General features: G+C 37.7%; 1 protein-coding gene across 2 annotated transcripts in view; it reads left to right on the top strand.

The window, feature by feature from the left end:
* Positions 1-19,286, top strand: part of pwwp2b (PWWP domain containing 2B) — a 43,145-nt gene extending 23,859 nt beyond the window's left edge. The window contains exon 4 of one of the 2 annotated variants that reach the window (XM_060841945.1): positions 16,010-19,286. The gene's annotated coding sequence lies outside the window, so the exon portion shown is untranslated. Of the gene's footprint in view, positions 1-16,005 lie in introns of both variants that reach the window. The other variant, XM_060841944.1, reaches the window with a different exon arrangement.
* The last annotated feature ends 578 nt before the right edge of the window (positions 19,287-19,864 follow it).

The raw sequence follows: 19,864 nt of genomic DNA, 5'->3' as shown, positions 1-19,864 counted from the left end.
CCTCAACCTGTTCCCAGCTGTTATGATTTCTCCTCTTATATGTCTTCTCCTTCCCATTTGATGTACTTTCAATTGACTCTATTTTGGCAACCCAGCAAATTTTAGATTAATATCAATGGCTTTTAACATGGAAGTATCAGGCTTTTGTCCCAGTGACTCTGGAGCAGTATTTAGAATACCAAATTAGAATGGTTTGTTGCTTGATGATGGAATATGTAGGTGATGGTGTTTCCATGCATCCACTGCCCTTCTCCTTGTGAATTTAAGAGCTTGCAAGTTTGGAAGACAGAATGGTGGCTGTGGAATAGTTTTCAGTGTTTGAGTAGTTAGTCACTGGAGTAAATTATCCATCATTTTTGGGCCAGTGCCACCACTTGTTTAGATCATGATTGATCTATATCTTAGCATCTACAGTGCAACTTCTTTTGAGTTTGTAACTTTTAATAGTTTTGTCCAGCAACTCTGTCAAACAAACATTTCAAAACATAATCTCAGTATCTTTTTGACAAGCTACTTCCAGATTTTGACTGCTGTGTGGGGAAAGTACTATGTCTGATTCTATCCCTGAATGATCTAATCATTTTTGATAAGGGACAATACCTGGATCATAAATGCTTTGGAAAGCAATGACTTACCATCGGTGAAGAAGTTGTTGCCATGTTTCTCATAATGTCTTGAGATGGAAGCTATTAAGTCTTGGTCTGGAAATTTTGCTACCTTTTACTTTTATCAGCTTCTTGATTACATTTTGTTTATTTGAATTATCCTTGTACTTCATTTAATTGTTTAGTGTTCACTATTTTTCTGATATTTTGGCCACATCTTCTCAAAGACTGAATTTGTATCTATTATTTCCAGATGTTCAACTGATTCTCAAAGTCTCGTTCATGACCTGCATTTCCCCCTTTTGAATTTAAGAATTCTATTTGATTATTGTTACTGTTATCTTACTAATTGGTTGGAATCTCCCTGGTTCGGTTCAAGCATACCATTCTTTCAGAAAACACAATGTTGTTGTTATTGTGGTGCATTTAGCACACAGCATCCCAGGATGTTTCACAGGAGCACTGAACGACTGGAGTATTGGGAAAATGGACAAAAGCTTGATGAAGGAATTCGGGTTTAAGTGTCTTAAAGGCAGAAAAAGAGAGAAAGTTTAAAGAGAATTCCAGAGCTTTGTGGGACTTGGTGACGAATGATATAGCCACCAATGATGACAAATTTAAAGTTGGAGGTGCTCAAGTGGATAGAATCTGAGGAGTAGATATATTGGAGAATGAGGGCTGAGTGAAATTGTGCTAGAATGAGATTTTAAAATGGATGTGGTGCTTAATATCAAGATGTAGGTCAGTGGGCATAGGGATGATGGCCACAGGCGATTTGCTGCAAGTTATAACATGCAGAGTAAAGTTTTGAATGACATTATGTTTATGGAGGGTAAAACGTGAGAAATCAGCCAAGGATGCCGAGATAACAAATACATGGGTGAGATTTTCAGAAACATATGAGCCAAGGTGTGGGCAGTTTTAGTAATGGTGTTGAAAAGAATAGTCAATTACTACCTTTTGCCTCTAGATGTTTAGCTTCTCACATCTTCTGTAAATGAAAAAATGAAGTCCATAGCTGTATATAATTTTGCAGTAAGCTTCTCTGATTTTCAAGTTACCTAGAGGTTTAGATTAGATTACTTACTTAGTGTGGAACAAGCTCTTCAGCCCAAGAAGTCCACACCGACCATCCGAAGAGCAACCCACCCAGACCCATTCCCCTACGTTTATCCCTTCACCTAACACTACAGGCAATTTAGCATGGCCAATTCACCTAACCTGCACATCTTTGGAATGTGGGAGGAAACCGGAGCACCTGGAGGAAACCCACGCAGAGGTTCATAAACAGCTCCCAACAAGTTTTACATCCTATTCTGTTCCATCCAACCTGGAGTTTCTAAACCTACTCCTTCTTACTGACGTCTTTTCTAATGTCACAACTGTATCCCTTGGGACAAGGTGCAGAAATTATGACTATTTTCATGTTCTTTCTAAAGACAACTTAACTTGACATATTAATCTCCCAATTATGTCGTTTTGCATCCAGGTTTTGGTGATAGCTACTTTGTGCCTTTTTTTGAAGCTGACTTGAGCTTTGCTAATTCACTTGGTCTATGCTGTACGTATCAATGCAGAAAATTGAATTTAGCAATCAATGCGGTAGTTCTCTTGTGCTGATGTTGTTTTCAGCGTCTATCAAAGCTTGTCAAATTCTTTATTCATGTTTTGTCACTTGTAATTTTGAGTTATTTTGTCAATTTGAGGTTTTATTTATTGCTTTTGACACTATTAGTAACTTGAACTTTGCTTTCATTAGGTTTTGTTTCCCCAAGCTTTTCAGTTTATGTTTCTGTCAGCAATCTTGCCCCATCCCACCGAAATAGGAGCTCGCTTCATATCTGTCACCAAAAGGAGCATGGCCATGAAGAGGGGATTAGGGGTAGGATGGGCAAACCTCCAAGCTGTTGCTGTGGATATTTTAATGAACAAGTGTCAAATTGAAAAATGATTTCGTGAAACTGGGCACTTGTCGAGAATAAATCATGCCTTGTGTCGATTGCAACTACTTATGACTGTTGTGGAGCAGCTGATATCTGATTCTAGAGATACAAACATTAAATTTTGTGACAGGGAGGCACGGTTTTTGGGAGATGGCATGTTGAAGTAGACTAAGAAAATGCAACACTTTGTAAGAAGGCAGTGGGGGTCCATTGAAACAGTTTCATTGGGTGATAATGGTTTTAGGACAGTACCCAAGGGACAGGAGCCATTTCCAGTATTCGCTAGCAAGGGGCTAAAAAGGATAGATGACCTTCAATTTGGTGAGAATGCGGTCAGCAGTGGGCCTTGGGAAATGGTAGAGAAACTACAAGATGGGATTGGGGAATTGGGATTCATGATTATGAAAGGAGTAGCCAAAACAGTTGAAGCTGTTCTTTCATTAGAAAGCATTTTTGAAAGGTAAGACAGTGGAGAAGTGGATTTATTTCGAGGATTGTATTGGCAGGGCAACATGATTGTAATGGCACTTGATGTTATTCAACTCAGTATAGTTATTGGGGATAAACCAGTTGTGACAACTTATTCAGTTTGTTCATTTGACTGGTGATATGCTCTATTGAAAAGAGCGGAATCCCATAATGTGGATTTGGCTGTGGATTTGAAGGTGCTGATGAGGGTCAAATGCATGAAGTTGAAGGTGACTAAGAGTGGTGCAGCAAGAAAAAATCGGTTGAGAGCCAAAGGCTAAGCATAAGTAGATAGAATGGAGCTTTGTCCTGAGTAAAGATATTTTGGCTTTAATAGGATTCTTGAAATAAACGACTCATGTCCCCAAATTTTACTACTTGTTGGAGTTTCCAGTAATGCTTTTGTATCAGTGGTTTATCTGTGGGAATTCCCATAAATAATTTCCCAGTAAACAATGATTTGTTGTTTGATGCATAAATGTTTTCTGAAGAGATTTTTTCAGCATATACATTTACAGGCTTTTTGGCTTCATCTTGACAGCTTTTTAGTAAACTCGAGCATGTTTTGTATTTGTCTTAACCTGGGCAAATCCTAGCCCAATTTTTGAAGCCAGTTATTTTTTCGATTACAATTTGGATTCGCACTCCAGGGAAGCAAACTAAAAGTATTGATAAAGAAGCCTCTGCTGTGGGCCTTACAAGCATTGTTTTCAGAAAGGATTAGACATTTTATATTCCTATAAAACTGCAGGTCTTCAATGTATTTAATCAATCTTTTTCCGATATATTATTGACACACCTCTGGAACAGGTTGGTTTTAAATTTAGGTCTTCTGCACTAGAGAGGGTCACTACAAAAGCCCTAACTGGCAGATTTTAATTTTGCTTTCAATCAACACATAACACATGTCTAGGGCAAATGGAACTTGAACCCGGACCATGTGACTGGCAGATCTCTCATATTTTACCATAGGCCTATCGAGATGGTGCAGGTATCTGAAGCAGGTGAGACTTGAACCACACCTGTTGGCTTTGATATAGGGACTCTACTGCACCACAGGAACCCCTCTGGCAGATCTTATACTGGATTGCATATTATACTGATTGATTTGTAGCAGAATGGGAAAATTGTGCTGTGAAACTTAATTGTGCAGGGCCAACTACATACTTGCAGATGGACCTGCAGTAAAATGCAATTTGAATTTTATACTTTGGCCTTCACCCAGACTCTATGCTCATGAGCTACTTGGTTGCAATCCAAGTGAAGGTGAAACTGCTAAGCACAATCCATTGTTGAGGCCCCCCCCACCCCCACTTCAAAAAACCTGAGATTGATCAAATGGCAGCCTGATCCTGGGGCTGTCTTTAAGCTGTGTCGGAATATTACTTCTGTTTTGACTTACCATAAGTACTGCTACAGGAAGTTCATAATTGTTTTACTTTAAATGAGAATCTCTGATCCAAGTTGGATTATAGACATTAAAACACCTGTTGAAGACAGATTTTCAAATCAATAGTGAGTTTGAAATTAGGAATACTTTCTTTATTCCTATACTGAATTGTTGAGGCCAACATAGCATTCGATTTCCTAATTGCTTGCTGCACCCTACATGATAGCCATCACTGACTCAAGAACTATGTCCTTTAGTGTTTCCCTGAGTGTCTTCATGTAAGAAGTACTTTGCATTTCTTATTTTCCTGCCGAAGTGGATAACTTCACAGTTTTGCAAATTTGTATTCCATCTGCCATGTCTCTCATCGAGCGTATTTAAAACCCTTTGAAGCCTCTTCACCACTTGCATTTCCACCCCCAGTTTTGTGTCATGAGTACACTTGGAAATATTATATTTGGTTCCCACATGTAAACAATTGAAATAGATGGCAATTTCCCCTTGTTTACTCTAACGTCACCTATTTTAAAGAAAAATCCCAACATGTTGTATACCTTGTGAATGAGTTGCAATTAAACTTTTGAAGCCTTACCAATTCATAATTAATATTAAACATTGGCATTAGCTCCTCTTGTGGAATGCAATCTTTGTTCATTTAGTTTGACATTTTTAAATTCTGCATGTGGAATACTAAGCTTAAGATAGAAACTTTGATCCGACTTTTAAAATTTCTGTCTCTACGATTTATTTGGTCGTCAAGGATAATTGTTGCATTTGATTTCTTGATTTGCGGCTTGAGAATACTTCGTTGTTGTTGGGCATTTGCCTTGGTTGATTGTTACTGTTGCTGGATGTCTGAGGATCTCCTAGACCCAACAGCAAAGTTACGTTAATGTTGGGAAAGATGAAAACTATATCTAGAGATCACTTTATCTTTATGGGTAACTTTCTTTAATGTCAGCAGTGAGCATCATTTACTTCACTGCTAACTATAAAATCAAGGTCATTATGTCTAATAGTTGCCTCAAACTGTGGAAAGAAACAAAACGTTTCAAAGTTGATCAGCTGCAAATTGAATCCTGTTGGAGTATAAGCTGTGAATGTAAATAGTACTTTGGTGTCCATGAAAGTGGACTACAATAATGGGAATATCTAGCTAAGAGTTGAGTATCCATTCATCTACCTGGTATTCTGGATGCAATCTGGGCCAATTAGGCTGGAAAAGCAGGCACTGTTCTGAAATTGCTGGTACAGCTGCCCACAATAGTGTATGTTTTGAGATCTGTTATGTTAGTTCAAAGTTCAATTCACCCAAGTCACACACTACCCAGAAACCTTCACCCTGACCTGGGCTTTTCCTGGCAATTCACAGTCGTCTTGTTGTCTCTTAATTCCAGATTTTTATTGAGTGGCTATTGAGTAGATGTGAACATAGGAGATATGGTTAGTAAGTTTGTAGATAACACCAAAATTGGAGGTGTAGCAGACAGCGAAGAGGGTACCTCAGAGTACAAAGGAATTTTGATCAGATGGGCCCAGGAACCGAGGAGTGGCAGATCGAGTTTAATTTAGATAAATGTGAGGTGCTGCATTTTGGAACGGCAAATCAACCTCGGACTTAAACACTTAATGGTAAGGTCCTGGGGAGAGTTGCTGAACAAGGCATGCAGGTCCATAGTTCCTTCAAAGTGGAATCATAGTTAAACAAGATAGTGAAGAAGACATTTGCAATGCTTGCGTTTATTGGTCAGTGCATTGAGTATAGGAGTTGAGAGGTCATGTTGTGGCTGTATAGGACATTGGTTAAGTCACTTTTGGAATACTGCGTGCAGTTCTGATGTTGTGAAACTTGAAAGGGTTCAGGAAAGGTGTACAAAAATGTTACCAGAATTGAAGGTTTTGGGCTACAGGGAGAGGCTAAACAGACTGGGGCCATTTTTCCTGCAGATCGTAGATTGAGGGGTGACCTTACAGAAGTTTGTAAAACCATGAGGGGCATGGATAGGGTGAATAGACCAGGTCTTTTCATTGGAGTTGGGGAGTTCAAAACTAGAGGGCATAGGTTTAATTTGAGAGGTGAAAGATATAAAAGGGACCTTAGGAGCAACTTTTTCACACGGGGTAGTGTGTGTATGGGATGACTTGTCAGAGGAAATGGTGGAGGTGGGTACAATTCCAACATTTAAAGGGCATCTGGATGGTTATATGAATAGGAAGGGTTTAAAGGAATATGGGCCAAATGGTGGCAAGTGGGACTAGATTTATTTAGGATAGATGGTCTGTTTCCATACTGTTCAGCTGAGTCTATGGCAGGATTTGAACCCAGGTCCTCAGAACCTGAATAGCCTAATGATTAATACCACTAGACCATTACCTCCCCGAGGCTACATGAGCTGGTTAGACATTAAGTGGTAGAAGTAACCCCCTTCTGCCTTCCTAAAGTCTGTCCACCCATGACAGGATACAAGCCAGGGGTGTAGATAAATATTCCACACTTGCGTAAATGAATCCAACTCCAACAGCAACATCCACTGCAAAGCTGTCTACTTGATTGGCACTCCTTCCACTAACCTAAGCACCAACGTATAGTGGTTGAGTGTGTACCATTTCCAAGATGCAGCAACTCATCAAACCTCCTCAATCATACCTTCCAAATCTGTGACTGCTACCACTTCAGCAATAAGCAACAGGACATTACTTAAAAGGTTGTTGAGTTGAAGGATCAACCAAAAGGCTCAAATGACTGAATGCTGTACCCTTAGTTTTTATGCTTCTACATGCTTCTCTTTAGTTACTGAAGTCTAGTTATATGTATAGCAATGTTTTTTTTCATAGCTATATGCTTTCTTCATAAAATATCTAGATTCTGGAATGAGGAACTATCTGTTATGAATGTATCAGTATTTGTATACACATTAAATCTATAGAAAATTGTGATAATGACTTCAAGGAATATGATTTGAGTTTTAAGAATATCCAGTAATCTGGAATGTTCAGGCTGATTTGAACTAGTTGATAATTAGAATCTAATTTGTCTTCTATAGCCTTCCCTACCACAACTAACCTTCATAGTTAAATCACACTCTTATTTTTACGCTCCTCCAGTTGTGGCATGTTGTTGTGCATCCTGATTTTCTTTGCTTCATTATTGCTCATGTGTCTTGACCAAGTCTGGAGTTCCTTTCCCAAACCTCTCTGTGACCCTCCTTTTTGGCTCTTCCTCCATCCCTCCCCTTCTCCACCAAGCTTTTTTAGACCTTTTATCCTGAAATCTCCTTATGTAGTGCAGTATTAGGTTCTGTTTGATTTCAGAAGGGGTGTTTTTATCTTTTTTTCTTTTTTTTTAGGAAGCTACATATTGGGGAGGTAAGAGAAGTTGCTTGAGAATGATGGGAACATCTGTTGGGACCTGGGAGAAGGTCACTGCAATGCTGAAGTAATCCATCTAAACAGCACTTTTGTCATGGTAATATAGGGCCAAAAGCAGGTCGTACAGTCTTTCGGACCTACTAAACCATTTAACAAGATCATGGCTGATCTGTCCCAGGCCTCCTTTCTTTCATGTCAGTTCAAACGTGACTGCCATCTCCCTGATATTTCAAAAATCTCAAAAATCTATCTGCATTCTCTAACTGCTTTCAGTGGTCTGGTCTGCACATCTCTCTTGGGTAGAGAATTGCAGACAATTATTACTGAGTAAAGCAATTCCTTTGCATCTCAGTTTTAAATGAGAATAGAATAGCCATTTATTGTCACATTTACCATTTTGTAAAGAAAAATACAGTGAAAAGTGTTTGTTGCTAAACCATGGCACCCATGTTAATAACGGATAGATTTTTAAAAACAAATTAAGACAAAGTCCATCTTAGTTCAATTCCTGGCTCCTGGATTGCTGCAATTTAGTACTGGTGCACAGTGCCGCTGGAATACTGGGCCGGAAGATTCCACAGAAGTTGCCCCAAGGGCCATTCTCATTGATCGCAAGAATGAAGATGTTGCAAAGGCCACCCAAAGGATTCTCGGGCCACCAAATGACGGACTGAAGCCATCTCCAATGCTGAAGCCTGTGCTAATGTAGCAGCTGACATCGGGTCCCTGTGCTTGCCCCTCTGCCAACTGCTGCCTCAATGTCAATTCCAGAGTCCTGCTCTGTGCTCCTCAGCCACCCCTCAGTCATCGATTAGGGTCCTGTTTCCCAGGCTCATCAGCTGCTGCCATGCACCGGACCCTGAAGAGGATGCCTTCATATCATCTTCCAGCGAAACAATGCAAATTACAATGTAATAGAAGACTATAATTAATAGGCATTGTCCTAGCAGCAATTTGAAGTTGTGCAAAGAATTTCAGAAGGAAAAGAATCTGATAACACTTTAAGGAGTCTGATGGTTTGGGGGAAGAAACTGTTGGCACAGTCTGTCCGTGAGACACCGAATGCTCTGGTATCTTCTGTCAGATGGTAGGAGGGAGAAGAGTTTGAGTGAGGGGTCACTGGGATCTTCCACAGTGCTCTTCGTCTTTTGGATGCAGTGTGGGAGACCTGTACATAACTTTCACCCACAACTTCTTTCCTTTGCTATTCCTTATTTTGATCCAAATTGAGTATATCATGATGTGCATTGCACCAACATTATTAGAGCTGATATTAGCCTTTATTAATAATATTAAATCCCATCTCACTCCAACGTTTGCTTTTTTGGCTATTCTTCTGAAATGTTGAATTTCCAGTCTTGGTCATTCTGTAACTGTGTCTCCATGTCTAGTCATATTCATTATTTTTTCTTTGTCAACTCCTCTGTTGTTGCAATTGCTGAATGCATTCCGATAAGAGCCTCAAGCTTTGACTTTTTATTTTGTTTTCTGGTTCTGTAATTTCTACTACACTTCAAAAGGTGTGCAATAGCATCTCTGAACAGGTTAATTTAAAAAAACTGCAAAATGTTGTGCAAGCTTAATCAATCCACACGCTGCCAAGTCATTTCTGCTATACTATAAGGTTTAACTTTAGTGAACTGATGTTTGGGCTTTCAACTGCAGATTTGTATTTCCAAACGTGTGTGGACACTGTGCCACCCAGCACTGGTGTTAAGCAAAAATACAGCTGATTTGATGTCCACCAGCTAACATGTCAGCCTGCACATGGGCAAACACACTGCCAAGAATTGAAAACACCTCTCCTTTTAATTTGCTATCTGAAGACTTATTAAAACGACTAGATTAAGACAGGTGCTAAAATGAAGCGAGTTTTGAAAAGGGAAATGATTTTTCTAATTTTTTTGATCATTTAAAAGGAGCTTTTCAGGCAGGTGTGGCAGTGACTATGAAGTTAATGTGTTGCTAACAACCCAATTCTACATTGACAAAGTAATGTTCTTTCTAAGATTAATTGCTTACAAGTGAAATATTTAGTCCATTCTATTTTTCTCCATGATTTCTGCCTGGAAGGTTCTGGGAGAAGGATGGGAATTGTCAAAAGTACGCTTGCTGGAGAAGTGTTAAATAACTCTCTACATTCTGCATTTCTATAATTCTCCACATGTGCAGATGCCATAAGTTGCTGTCAGTTTCATTGGAGTAATGATGATAAATGCTGACAGTTTGACTTGTTACCAGTATATGATCTGGGACATTTTGCCTGTGTAATAGCTGTTATTCCAGTAACAATTTCATTCCACCCAATTTTTTGCCCTCCGTTTGAAACCAAGGGAAGGATGTTTTTTTATTTAAAAAGAGACATTAAACAGAACCCACACTTAAACGTGATTGCATTTATTTATCTAATATTACCAAACTTAAGATTTTAATGTCACTATAATTAGTTATCCTTGCATTTATTTTCATTTTGCAAAACTTGGCAAAACAGCCTCTAGTAACAATGTTTTGTGTTTCTCCTTGATTTGCTTTCATTATGGCAGAATGTAGTATTTCAGGGTCACAAGCATATTGAATCAGTTTAGTAAAATCAGTTGTTTCTTTAGCATTATTATTTGTACTGCATTGTTCAAAAATTACGGGTTTTGACAAGGCGAGAAATGGTAACGAGAAGATAGTTGGTTGAAGAATTTTACCAGAGGGTGATAGGGTACCCTTCATTGTACTGGGTTGATTGCCATCTTGAGTTCCTGGTAATATTCTTTTCATTTAATTCTGTGTTCTGAACAGTTTGGGTTTAGAATTCACTGCTTCAAGGAGTAATGCAGGCAAACAACTTCTGAAAAAGAATTAGCTAAAAAAAAGTTAAGGAGAAAAAATTGCAAAGGTATCTAAAAATATCAGGACAGTGGGATTACTTGTCTAGTTTGTTCAAAGAGCAGGCACAATATGCTGGACACTCATCTCCTATCCTTTTGAATCTAGGATTTGATTACTATTTATGTTTGTCAAGTTTAGCCACGAGTGTCTTGTGCTTGTTTTCTGATTAATTCACTGCAGCATGAGGAATGTTGGGCAGTGCATCTGTATTTGGGCTGAAGTTTTCAAATGCTGATTCATTTTTTTTAAGTTTGTTTCTGGATTTTTATGTATACAAACTCATTTTTTTAAAAAAAACCATTATCACATGGCAAAATGTGCCAGCACAGGCTTGGAGGACCGAAGGGCCTGTGCAGTATTGTTCTTCTTTGTACTGTGCCAGGCCCAACCATTTTTCATTGCTTCATCTGTGCTCTTTTATTTCCTCCAATAGACCAGAATGGAGGTTTTCATTGCTGAGTGTGCAACATTCAGCACTATTCACCACTACTCGGACATTGAAGAATATTGTGAACACAAGCATGATCTGAATGCTACCTAGCACTTGCCAGTTATAGAATCAGATGTTGTACTGATCTGCAAGTGCCAGGCAATGACTATCTCTAGGAAGCGAGTATTAACCGTCTGCTCTTGATATTCTTTGCCATTACCATCATTAGATGTACCATCACAAGTTACTATTGACCAGAAATTGAACTGGGTCATCGATATATAAATACAGTACCTTCAGCATCAGGTCAGAAGCTAGGAATTCTGGAATACGAGTGACCAGTAGGCCACATTTGGTAAGAGAACTGGCGGTGCAGGATCAACCAACAGCTGTTTCCTCACTTCCTCGCCACCATCCACCAGGCCCAAGTCAGGAATATGGTGGGATACTCTCTATTTGCCTGGATGAATGCAGCTCTAACATCACTTGAAGCCTGACACCATCTAGGACAGCAGTGTTTAAAAATAGCTCATCACTACCACCATGGGATCAATCAGAAATGAGCAATAAATGCTGTTTATAGCCAGAGATGCTGACATCACATTAACATTTATTACAAACAAAGCTTCCACGGCCAGCATTTATTGCTCACAGGGCAGTTGAGAGCCGACAGCATTTCTATGGGTCTGGAGTCACATGAGTAAGGTTGGCAGCTTCCAACCCTAAAGGATGTGAAATGTTATGAAATGTCCTCTCTCCCTCCCTTTCTCTTTCTACCACCTCCCCTATGGTTTGCAAAATCGTAAGTATTATTAACAGGCATGTTTTCTGGCAGAAACAACTTTTTAAATTTACCAATATCTTCTAAACCAAGATTCTAGGATATTGTTATCTACCTGTCATCTTGAGAATTTAAAAATGAGACTGCAGCATTTTTACAATTGCATGTGAATATTTATTGTAATGTTCAGTTCTAAATTACATTGTATTCTCTGCCACATACCCATTGTTATCTAATATTTAACAGCAATCACTTGTCCAGATAGTTACTGTTTTGAGCAAAGCAAATATTCAGTGTTGTATTCCCTTCATGAGCTGTAGCTGTGGAGTGAGTCAGTTATAACTATCTGCTTGAAATTTATACAATGTTCAAATCCACCTTAAAAATTCTTTTAGATAATTAAAAAATGTAAAGTAGTGATTTAAAGAAAGCTGTACTTGCAATCAAGTATAATTTCTTTTGAGTAGTTTTGTCTCCACCTTCAAAGAAAAGTTGGTGGTAAACTTGACCCTCCTAACTTAGCTAATCTGTCCATGTTTGTGTGCTGTCTTTTAAGAGTTGTACTCTATGTATGTCCACAAAAAACAAGGTCTTGTCACTTTTTCTTTATGCTGTCTCTTTATGAATACTTGACATTCAACTGGCCCTTCCATTCGACCTCTGTCACAGGTATGTGACTAGCCTTCAGCCACATCTCTTAGCATTTCTGTATTGTTTTCCTTTTTAACTTGGCATTATATCTATCCAATTTCTATCCTCCTCCATTATCCAACTCCTAGCATAGAAACAGGAGTAGGCCATTTGACCCCTTGGGAATACTCTCTGATTCACTATAATAATGGCTGATCTTTGAGTTCAATTACCTCATCCCGCCCTTGCCGAGTATCCCTTGATCCCTTTACCACATGATCTATATCAAACGTTTTGGTCTGAAACCCTTTTTTTTTCTCTGCTAGTGAATTTTACAGGCTTACCACTCTGAATGAAGAAATTTCAACGTAACAGTCCTCAAAGGTTTACCTCACATCCTTAAACTATGACCCCAGGTCTTCTCTCCCCCAGCATCCAGAACATCCTGCATTTAACCTTTCAAACTCTGTAAAAATTCTTTAGGTTTCTGACATCCCCCCTCATTCTTCTAAATTTCAATGAATACAATCCTAACTGCCTCAGTCTGTCCTCATACATCGGTTCTGCCATCCCAGGAATCAATTTGGTGAATCTTTGCTGCACTCCCTATGTGACATGAACATCCTTTTGTCAGATAAGACAAAGACTGCACACAATACTCCAGGTGTGACCTCACCAATATCCTGTACAATTGCTGCAAGAAATCCTTTTTCATGTCCTTGAATCTTCTCGCAACAAAGGCCAAAAGGCAATTGGTCGCCTTCACTGTGTACTGCACTTGCATGCTTGTTTTCAGCGACTGGTGCACAAGGATATCTATGTCTTTTTGAACATACCACTCTCTCAATTTACAGCTATTTAAATAATAATCCACCTTGCTACCAAAGTGGATTACCTCACGTTTATCTGCATAATGCTGCCATGCATTTGCTCACTCGCTCAGCCTTCCCAAATCACATTGCTATATCTCTGTATCCTCCTCACAGCTTTCTATGGTTTTCCCTCCCTTTTTAAATTGTAGTGTTATGTTAGCTATCCTCCAATCTATAGGAATTGTTCCAGAGTCTAAAGGATGTTGGAAAATGACCACCAATGCATTTGTTATTTCTTGGGGCATTTCCTTTAAGTAATCTGGGATGTAGATTGTCAAGCCCTGGGGATTTATCAGCCTTCAATCCTTTTCTAATCAATGTTCAATCTTTTTACTGATGTTCATTAAATGCACTAAGCATTTCATACACATTCTGTTTTTATTTCACATTGTATGCAAAGGTTCTTTTACTACTTGTACTTGAGAGAATGCCCTTCTTTTGTACAGAATGAAAAGTTTTCACAGCATTGTGTATTTGGCCTTGTACACTTTGAAGATGGTGCCCTTTCCCTAACTTTGTTAAAAAAATTTCTATAATTGGTGTTAATGTGCTGCTGTTACTATTCTTAAGAACCTGCAAGTGAGTCTACTGCAGGTTTCCACATCATTGTTACTGAAGCTTGGATTTCCAGATAGTTCTTTGAACTTGTTTTGTACTTTGAAGCAAGGGAATGGATAAACTGCTATTATTAAGCTTTCTGTTAACCAGTAGAGTTACTCTGCTGTAACCTTCCAGTCAAAGAATTTTCTCAGTACATAATACGTTGTATGTGGATTAATTGACATTTACCATAGTGAGTTCAGTTAGATCTAAATGTTCAGTCAGCATTGGGTACAATATTTCGTGTGTTGATGAGCCAACATTTTTTAAAATGACATCCACTTTTAGTTTTAGAATTTAATTTTAAAGGTTATTTTCCTGGGTATTCTATATAACATTTTCATTTAGAGCCTTATATTTAATTTTCACTCCTGACTGTTTACGGAGGGCTTTAAGTAAATTATTCATTTGGTGGTGATTCAGACAGACATTACTGTCTAGCCAGGTTGAATGGTCTGTTTCCAAAGGGATTTATGTGCATTTTGCCATAGAAAATTAATGTGGTTAAACTAAAATATTTTGCTTCATTGACGATGTCTCAGTCACAGTAAAATTTTACTCCTACACTTTCCTTCAAACTATGGTGCGATAAATTGTGAATGTTTACTGATGAGTTGCTAATTATCTTCACACTTGTTTTGAAGTTTTTTTTGCAAATGTAACTGAACACAGGTCTTTCCAATTGTTGATAAATAGGGTTTAGAAGCGACACCGATCGAAAGACATTAATAAGCTTAAAGTAGGTAACTGGAATGACTGACTGCAACACATGTTTGTGCTGTGTTTTATATAGCAAATATATAATTAAAGATTTCTTCTGATTTACTTTTTTCAATGTCTAGGTACCTTTTCTGATCAAATGATCTGTTGTTGTAACCTCAAGACCCCTTTTACTAACAGTCTCTGAGCTTTTCTTGTCACAACTGACTCCTTTTGACTTTAATCTGTTTTGAAGCAGATATGTCACAAATTGGCCGATGGTCCGAAAGACCTAGATCCTTTTGATCAGTTTGCTTGGTTCCTAATTTTGTTCTTTCTGTTTGATATCTATCTGCGAACTTCACTTACTATACATTAAAATATTTTAAAAATGAGATTTAACTCATGATATCCTTTTTTTTATAATCCCATGCATTTTGGAGGCCCCCTTTTTTTGTAATGGCAGTTTGTTTCCAGGAACAAGTTTCATTTTACCTATTTTGGTGCAAAAGTTTCTCCTCCACCTAATGGGACAATACTCATCTATTGTTTTCGTGTAGTTTCCCAAACATTTTGAAAAATCTTATTTGGCATGAAAATCCTCTACAGTATCTCTTCTTCCTCTTCATTAAACTGGTCACAAAAAAGTGGTTGGGTGACACATTTGAAACTTCTCTGAAGCAGGCACTTGATCCTTTTTTAAATGAGACGTTAACCCCAAAGAACTTTTATTGGGTGGAGGTTTGGACCCAAGGCATTTTTTGACGAAATTAAGATCTCTTGGATCCTCAGTCCTCAAAAATTTTGGGTGATTATTTTTGCAAATTCATTGGCATTTAGCAGCATATCATTATCAGTGCACTAGATGCAAGGCTTGCAAAATGTTAATGTACCTCTTCTCCAACATTCACTGGACCTGTACCCAATGAACAAGTAATGCTGAACAATAACTTATTGTTAATTATAAAATAATTTAAAGTAGTTCAGTAGTATAGTAAATCGTGAAGTTGTAACATAAATTTACCATGGTGAAAAGTTACTTAAAATGAACTGTTACTAAGAAGAGCCCATGGGCTAACTGCAAATTCCATGGTGCTTTTTTAGTTTTTTTTTAAGTAAAAGCATAGATTTGCAGAGCAACTTTAAATCCAGCATAGGATATAATGCATTGCTGTTGCAGAAGAACTTACTGTGCACATTTGTATAGTATGATTTATTGTTTATTATGAAAAGATAATGTGCAATACTGGAAATGTTTGATCAGTGCCAATACTTGTTATTACAGCTTTCTTAAATCAGCCATTGATGCAGTAACTTTCCTTTCTTTTTTTCTTGAAGATAGCTGAAGATCAGGGGAAAGATGAGTGGATATCCTTCCCATGTTTTAACTGTCTCTGAGCTTCAACTAATATTCCATTTTGTATGGCAATTACATGGCTGTTGGATCCTGGTGAATTCTACCAAGTAATCTTGAAGGACTGAGCTTGAGCTGTGACAAGCAAGAGAAAGGATCAAGCAGAAGGAAGTCTGACTTTTCTTTTGGACTGTTAATGGCTATGACGTAGCCCATATTCTTATGGGTGGACAGTGAATGTTATAATTTGGAATGTAACTATTTAAGTCACTGTTTTCATTGTCTGAGATTGGTTTCAATTGAATAAATTACTGCAAAAAAATTCCAGGGTGAATAATCGACAAAGACTAGAGCCTTTTTTATTTTGATTCAAATGATTTTTTAAAATTATATAGTGCAGTAGTTTTAAGGCAGCGAACATAACATGTCTTTAAATACTGCAAATGACTATTTGTCTCAATGGTTACGAGACATTTTGGGTGTTTTTTTTGTAACTTCATTGGCATTTAGCAGCATATCATTATCAGTGCACTAGATGCAAGGCTTGCAAAATGCTAATGTTACCTCTTCTCCAGCATTCACTGGACCTGTACCCAATGAACAAGTAATGCTGAACAATAACTTATTGTTAATTATGAAATAATTTAAAGCAGTTCAATGGTATAGTAAATCATGAAGTTGTAACACAAATTTGCCATAGGGAAAAGTTACTTAAAATGAACCATTACTAAGAAGAATCCATAGACTAACATGTTGGCCCTTCCATTTGCTCTCAAGCAATATCATGGATAGCATTAACCTGTATCTCTAATCATGTCATCTTTCAGTGTATCAATTCAAACTAACTTTAGTGGCTTTCTTTAAGGTATTTTGAACACTGAAGTTGAAGTAATTGAGCAAGCCATGATATTAAATTTAAATGTGCTATTAACAGCACTGGACATTACATAACAAGTTGTGTTAGAAGATGCAATTGTAATCCAGGCCACTGTAGATTAGTAGAACTGTTCTATTGTTTGTTCCACCATTGCATTTTCACTTCCAGTCCTATTATATGCATGAAGTTTACCAAAAACTGAAGTGCTTCCATAGAAATAAGCCAAAATTAATTTAACGGGGAGGAAAATGCAGTTCAAAGAAAATCAGGCCATGTGAAGATTGTTTGCATAATATCTGACTTGGTGAAAGGATTAACAACTTTGAGGAATGCATTGCTTTTATCTTTTTGAAGGGTGTCTCCAATATGTTATGAACTTTTACAGTGAAATTCACGATGATTGAGCCCAAGTTTCTTTAAAGAAGCAGTGATTTATTCCATCATTACTGAAAAGACAATACCTGCAAGAATACTGGTGTCTTTACCTTGTCTATGCTGCAAAACAGCCCTTTAGAGCACTTAAATACTATCAGTTGGTAAGTGTACCTTTGCAATATGGATCCACATAAATCCAGCACTATACTTTTTCAGTTTTTGGTCAAGTGTGGTGTTTGCAACTATATAATTGAAATTGGCAGCCTGACAGGTAGGAGTGAAAATTTGATCCTTTTGCAAAATGCTTGTGTGCTAACATCAAACAAATTAGGTTCAGACTAGAACATGTACAGAAGGACGTTTACAGTTCTAGAGGTGGCTGAACCTTTGTGGAACTGCATTGAAGCATGAGCTGATGCCTTCAGAAGGGCAAAGGTGAATCCAAGAAATGGAATGGAAATGTTTATCAAAGCAATTATTTTGTATGCATGCATGGAGTTAATGGATCAGTTGTTCTCTACTGTTATTTTGTTGGAGCAGCGCATCATGTTGCATGTAGGTGCATTCCAGACAATGTCCATCTGTATTCATTACGAGCATTTAGAAGAACTGAGCAGACAACTTTGAAAAGTATGGAATAATTCTTTTTTTTTTGCTAATTTCAGGTATATATATCTAGGGAACCAGAGACCTGTCCAAAGGTGCTACCAGCATTTCCCCTAGTAAGCCAATTCTTGTCTCAAAATTCTGTTTTGGGGTGTTCAAAGAAACCTGAATGAGAGCAGATATATTAGATTTGCAGATCTTCAGTGTAACGGACTTATTTTCTGTACAGTTTGTCAACCTGTTCCTGCAAAAACTTGTTTTCATCTTTTTTTCATCTTAATTGTTTCCAGTACCTTCTGAGAAGGAATGTTTAACAATCTCTTATTGTAGTATAGTTGCAAAAGAACTGCGTTTATCTAATTTATAACCCCAGTTTCAAAAATCACATGCTTGTTTTCGTACTTCTGGTGAAATCACTTTTTAGCGTGCAAAGTGGTTTTAGCAGTAAAAACATGGCTGCTGCTTCCTTGAGTGGAATAATTCTTCCTTGTGCTAATAGTGAAGCCTTATGAGCTTATATTTGGATGGGGCGTGGGGAAGAGAGATAAAAATTAAATCCTGCATGTACAATAGCTTTCATCCATCAGTTTACCAAATTGTTTACAAGAGTTGATGCAGATGATAGGTGCCTTCCTACTTATACAGGGACAACTTCAACCAGTGGCTGCTGCCAATTATAATCATTTTTAGCGACGACTCTGCTTTATGGTGGTGTGGAGACAGAAGATTGGACTCCTGTGTACACTTGTGAAGCCATAAGACCCATTGTTATGTTGAACAACACATTTTAGATTCAAAAGACCAATCTGCTGTCATTTGATTTAATTTCATTTTCTTAGGAAAATTGAATGCTGAGGTAAAGCTCTGCCTTGCTTATTGACAGTTTTGTTTACCTAAACACTGGAGAGTTCCACTGTGTTAGAATTTACTCTGATAACAAGATGGTAAAAGGCTGCTGCAGGCAATTATCTTGTGTGTATGGCTCTCAATGGTTCTAGATAAAATTGCAACTGCTCCATTTGGACAGCAGAGCAAACCAACTGGATTTAGGTAAAATGCAGAATTAGAAGACCCCTTGGAGTCACTTACAAGCTGTGGCATGTGAGGGACAGCATAGAACCTCAACTTCAATGACCCTGCACTGAAAATGTCAGCCTCAATTGGATTTGATTTCCTGGGTTGTAAACTGCAGTGAATGATAATAGATTATATACTCTACAGGAGATTTTTTTAAAGTGATTGTAGCAATGAATTTTAAAATGTGCTCTGCTGTACTTGTAAACGCTAGTGAATTGTATTCAGTCTTTGTATGACTTGCTTTACAACAGATTGACATTGTGTATTTACTAGTGCACTTCCACCGTACAAACTGCTGATGTATTGGGAGTAGCAACAAGATAAAAAGTTAATCAGCAATAAAGTCTATTGAAACTCTTTGCATTTCATTCATTTTCTTTAGGACATTGGCTGTGCATGTGGATTGTTATAGCTCCAACAAAATAGTTTGAATGTTTGAAATAGCTTATCCATTTATGTATAAAGACTTCATATTTTATGCTGTTTGAGATTTTAATGGGAGGGGAAGGTGAGGAGAAGGAAACCAGAGGTTACCTAACAAAACACTTTGATTTGATGATCCAACATTACACTTTGATGGAGTAAAAGAAAATTAACTATCATGATTTTTCCAGTTCTCTGCTGTGCATAAAGTATTTTAACCAGTGGAACATAATGGCAGTGTTTAGTATACAAGCTGTCTTTGTTGTATGCTCAAGAAGATGTGACTTTCTGTTCCTCTTTTTCTCAAAGGTCATATTTTGTTTCTTAAATGTTCTCTTTTATGTATTTACTGTAAAACTGATCTCGGAGAAAAGTAACTATGATGGTTCCTCACTCTTCTGATTTTCACATGTTATTGGGATTTTTTTGTCTTCTCCAGTAAAGACAGACATTTTACATACCTTGTTTTTTATTATCAATTCACA

This window comes from Hemiscyllium ocellatum, chromosome 22 (assembly GCF_020745735.1).
Source record: "Hemiscyllium ocellatum isolate sHemOce1 chromosome 22, sHemOce1.pat.X.cur, whole genome shotgun sequence".
NCBI lineage: Eukaryota > Metazoa > Chordata > Chondrichthyes > Orectolobiformes > Hemiscylliidae > Hemiscyllium > Hemiscyllium ocellatum.
This window is presented reverse-complemented; position numbering and strand designations above follow the sequence as displayed.